Raw genomic sequence first — 6,020 nt, 5'->3', positions numbered from 1 at the left:
TGATTATATCCGTGATAAATATTTTAATGATTACATCAGTGATAAATATTTTAATGATTCAATATTTGGTTAACATTTTTATGCCACGCCTACAATAGTATTAGGGGCATTATGTTTTCTGGTCTGTGCGTTCGTTCGTTCGTTCGTTCGTCCGTTCGATCGTCCGTCCGTTCGTCCGTCTGTCCAATCAACTTGAAACTTAGTACACATGCTCCCTATGATATGATCTTTCTAATTTTAATGCCAAATAAGAGTTTTGACCCCAATTTTACGGTCCACTGAACATAGAAAATGATAGTGCGAGTGGGGCATCCGTGTGCTATGGACACATTCTTGTTATGATTACATAAGGGTAAACATTTTCATGATTCAATCTGTGGTTAACATTTTCATCCGTGGTAAACATTTCAAGGAATACATCAATGGTAAAAATTATCATGATTAATTCTGTGGTAAACATTTTAATGATTACATCTGTGATAAATATTTTAATGATTCAGTCTTTGGCTAACATATACTTATTTCTAGTGACTGTATAATGAATTGAATCATTATCCCATACGGTATATAAAAATTGTTGAGTTAGATTGCTGACAAATAACAAATACATTGTGTATTTAATAATAATATAACATCTTCACACGCTTAAAACACATGTCTTATGTCTATCTCTAGATTCGCCTTACGTGACAAGGTAACACTACGACTATTGAAGTTATATTTTAATATAGCGGATGTGGTCGTGTGGTCTAGAGCGCTGGACATGAGGCTAAGCGATTGGTGCTGTAGTGTATCAAAGGTGTGAGTTCGAATCCCGTTGAGGGACAAAAATTTGTCAGCATAAAAGTCTAATTCTAACACTGTTGGGTGTAATTTTCAGACTTATATAAATATTTGTATTAACCCTGCGTCTCAAACACACTGAGATCCAGTGGGCATATATATTGTATGGTTGTCACTTGCTTAGACTTGTTTGTATGATATACTTATTTCTAGTGACTGTATAATGAATTGAATCATTATCCCATACGGTATATAAAAATTGTTGAGTTAGATTGCTGACAAATAACAAATACATTGTGTATTTAATAATAATATAACATCTTCACACGCTTAAAACACATGTCTTATGTCTATCTCTAGATTCGCCTTACGTGACAAGGTAACACTACGACTATTGAAGTTATATTTTAATATAGCGGATGTGGTCGTGTGGTCTAGAGCGCTGGACATGAGGCTAAGCGATTGGTGCTGTAGTGTATCAAAGGTGTGAGTTCGAATCCCGTTGAGGGACAAAAATTTGTCAGCATAAAAGTCTAATTCTAACACTGTTGGGTGTAATTTTCAGACTTATATATATATATATATATATATACAAACAAGTCTAAATTGAAAACAACGTCCAACCCTATATATATTTATATATAGGTTTATTCTAGCTGCCTAGGTTAATGAACAACATATGGCAAAATACTCGGTACTTTATTCATGAGATTTGTATCTCGTGACTTGCCCTTTTCATTTCAATTACATGTACCTACCTTGGTTGTAGGTTGTTTGTCATAAATACTATATTAGATATGTAAGACTCAAATCGACGTCTGCTCTCTAATCGGCGTCCGTTCTTCATATCGAAGTCCAAATCTGACGTCACAATAATATTCTACAAAATAACGTTCCAAATCGACGGCCAATTTTATTCCCCTCTAATTGACGTCTTTTTTGTTGTTCTCGAATCAACGTCCAATTTAGGCTTCTCTAATTGACGTCCGTTTGGGGACTTGTCGCAGTGAAATCACAACTTTATTAAAGGGTGGGTTGAACCTAAAACTTAAAAAGATGTTGAAAAATATAAGTCCAAATCATAATACAATTCAGACAATGTGTAATTATCATAGGGGTCAAAGTCAATGACAGAATGACCTGACTTTGATATATGACACAGCCCAATCCGTGATGCATCAGCATACCAAGTTTCTACCTATAAGTTCTATGGTACGAAAGTATGCACAGGACACACAAATCAGAAAAGATTTTACAATCATTAGGGTCAAAGTCAAGTTCAGAGTGGTGCCCCGACTTTGATCGACCTGTTTTATGGTACAAAGGTCAGTGGCGGATCGAAAAAAAAAGGGGGGGGGGGGGGGGGGGGGGTCCGAACTCCCCTTTTTTGACGATCAATGTTTTTGAATGGGGCATATGATTGGAACCCCCCTTTTAAAAATGGCTGGATCTGCCCCTGAAGGTTATGAGCAAGACACAAATCATACAAGGTTTTAACATCGGATGTCAAAGGTCAAAGTCAAGGTCAGTGACCTGACTGGTAAAAAACACACCCTTACCCCAGGATGCAACACCATACCAAGTTTGGTTAACATAAGTTGTACAGTACAAAAGTAATGAACCGGACACGAAGCTGGATGGACGGACAGGGTGATTCCTATATATCCCTAAACTTCGGTATAAAAATGTATATGGTATTTTTTATTGTAGTGATAAGCCTATTTTTTGTGTGTAAATAATGATACGTCTTGTACCATGGTGTTATATACTTTACTTTGTAGAAATAAATAAGTCCGACTTGACCTATTTGTTTTATTTTTTATTAATAATATGCAGTCAATGATAAAGACCTTTTGTTAAACAAGGAAATAATCAAGTTTTCATAAAATCTAGAGGATCTAAAGAGCCTGTGTGGCTCACCTAATGCTTTGTACATATTCAACAAAGGACACTCTCATTGTAGATGATAAAAAAATTATGACAAAAATCTTTTATGTTGATCTAGTATTGCTGATAGTTTTGTCTGTTTAGTTTCTCCCTATCTTCTTTAGATTTTACTCAAACACAAAAGAGGGTAAACAAAAATCCTCATTTAAGGGCAATCACTCCAATAATGAGTGACAGTCTACGAACTGTTTTGGCAAACTCTTACTTGTTTGTAGATCTTGCCTTGCTGATCATTTTTGTTAATTAAAGGTTCTATTTATCTATTATAATTTTTATCATATAAGACAAAACACACAAAATAAATGGTAAAAAAATGACATTAAAGGGCAATAACCCCAATAAGGAGTCGTCGGATCTTGTCTTAATTGTAGATCTTGTCTTGCTCATTATTTTTTCTTAATTAAGTTTCTATCTATCTATTATAATTTTTACGATATAAGGCAAAAAACACAAAAGAAAAATAATGGTAAAAACGTCATCAAAGGGCTATAACTCTAATAAGGAGTCGACTGACGATTTCGATCATGAGACTTATTTGTAGATCTTGTCTTGCTGAACATTTTTGCATTTCAAAGTCTGTCTGTATCTATAATAGTTTTCAAGATAATGGGCAACAAGAGGCTGTTAGAGTGACAGCAAAACGGATTTTTTTCTGCATGAAAATGATATTTGCAAATCTGGACCCATAAACAGGATCAAGTAAAATAAATATATATAGCATTTAAAAAATTAATTTATACAGAATAACAAACAAACCTACCACAAAATTCTTCAAACAATTTACCAAAGAAAAGAACACAAAACTTCAAAAATATCATTTATCATTAATACAATATCTTTTAAAAATCTATAAAACTTATCTGTAATTATCTTCAAAATGTCTAAAAAATGAACAGTAAATTTCAAACTATATTTATAAAGTCCTACAGAGCTTATCATCAACAACACTAAGGAAATACAAAATTTTCAACTAAATCTGTCACTCAATAATTGTGTCATTGATAATTACCACATGCTCTGTTATCTTAAAAACACTTAGTGTAAACAAACTTAATATATATGTAAGACTCAAATCGACGTCCGGTCTCTAATCGGCGTCCGTTCTTCATATCGACGTCCAAATCTGACGTCACAATAATATTCTACAAAATAACATACCAAATCGACGGCCAATTGTATGCCCCTCTAATCGACGTCATTTTTGTTGTTCTCGAATCAACGTCCAGTTTTTTGGCTTCTCTAAATGACGTTCGTTTGGGGGCTTGTCGCAGTGATGTCACAATTTTATTAAAGGGTGGGTTGAACCTAAAACTTAAATAGATGTTGAAAAATATAAGTCCAAATCATAATACTTTTCAATCATTGGCTGTACGTTATTATTCTTTCTATTATTTGAGTCTGTATACTGACCTCTAGATGTCTTTTGATTATCTTAGTTTTTGGGTTGTTGTCTCATTTTCGTACAATGTAAACCCACATGTCATTTAGTTATATGAAAAAGAACGGAAAACGACAACATAGGTCGTGAATAAGAAAGTCTTTCACCAAAATATTAATTTTATGCATGTACATGTAACAGTAATATGATGTTAGTGATTAAGACAATCACCAACATCATATTATGTCTTTTTCTGATGTTTGTCCTTTTATTTTAATAATAATATAAGAAAACAGTTATAGTCTCTGTAAGCTACTTCACAAAAAGACAAAACGATACAGATAATATAAACAAAGATCAATTTAAAAATAAATGATTCAATTAAATTAGACATCGCGATGAGAGTCTCCTCATCGATGGGACGTCGTTTTTGTGATTTATTATGTCACATTGGACGTCGATTAGTTGGTTAAAATATTGGACACTGATTTGGGAACGTGACGTCAGATTTGGATGTCGATTTGAGGAACGGACGTCGATCTGAGTCTTGAAAACTTCCTGTGGCAGAGTCATCTAATCTATCATCTGCCCGGAAGTGACGTCGTCAAGTAAGAGAGTAGTTTTGTCTTAAGGATTTTCGCTCTATTTCAAAATAACAAGCTAGTTAAAAGACTGTTATTAATATTGATAGTATGTAAATAAAGGAACTAAAAAAGCAGAAAAGAATGAAGTGTGCTTGTTTTCGAGATATCAGCCATTGAAAATTTGTCAGAAAATGATTTTCTCTAGATTTGCCATACATTTGATATTGGCACCTTTTTTCGTTTCAAAAGCATGAAAAAATAACAAGGAATTATTTATAAGATTTTCAAATATGTTTTTTTAAAACTATATGTAATAAAATTATAATAAGAAAAGTAGGGGTTAGCGGGCAAAATGTTTAAAGGCAATACATGGATAAAACCAGAGAATTCCGAATATCTGGTAAAAATTTAAAAACAAGAGGAGCCACAGAAGCAGTTTTACTTTCGTTTTGTGCAATGCACAGTTCGAAAATACCATTGAAAATTAATCATCCGGTTAACAATCACACAGAACATCGTTTTACACTCAGCGCAAAGAGATCAATGAGATTCTCCTTTCTCACCTTGAGATTCTCTTTTCTCATCTTATTTTTGGTCGACTATCGTGTCGTTGACAGGTAATCCAGGTTTTTGGTGCACAAATATTTATCTGCACTGAATTAACGACATATTTGAACGCGAAACACAGGTGAGTAGTCAAATCAAACCTCGGCAATAATAAAAGAAACGGGCAATGTGTCCTATCATTGTTCAAGCAAACAATCTTCTGCAAATGCGGGTAATCTGACTTTCGTTTCGATGTCGAGACTATTTTGTCCTGAATTGATCGATATAGGTTCTAACAATGCTGGAGATGAATGGAAAAAAACATTTATCGGAAGCAATTTACAAAAAATTAGATTGTGGTTCTGTCTCATACTCGCCGATCTTTAACTGGGCGATGGAAAGAACTTTCAATTGTGTTTTCCGACTTTTTGTAATTGTAAAACATTTTGTAAATATCACTAGAGAATCATATTTTTTTGTTTGTTTTGTTTTTATGTTTGTTTTGTTTTTTTTAATTGAAACGTGTGTATCGATGTTTGTGTATCGTTTATTCAGTACATTTGTAGAAAATAGTTATGTAATTTTTAAATTGTAAAACATGTACTAAATGGTTATTAAAACTAATTCAACAAACAATCATTGTTTATTTAAGCCACTAAACAATGTTATATTGATGCAAGTTTCACAAGATCTGAAATCTAATGGAAAGTCTTGAGCAATCTGTTAATAAGTATAGAAAGGGTCAAAGTCCTATACATTGAACATTATTATACAATCACTTG

The sequence above is a fragment of the Mytilus californianus genome, unplaced genomic scaffold, assembly GCF_021869535.1.
Source record: "Mytilus californianus isolate M0D057914Y unplaced genomic scaffold, xbMytCali1.0.p SCAF_9, whole genome shotgun sequence".
NCBI classification, from domain to species: domain Eukaryota; kingdom Metazoa; phylum Mollusca; class Bivalvia; order Mytilida; family Mytilidae; genus Mytilus; species Mytilus californianus.
This window is presented reverse-complemented; position numbering follows the sequence as displayed.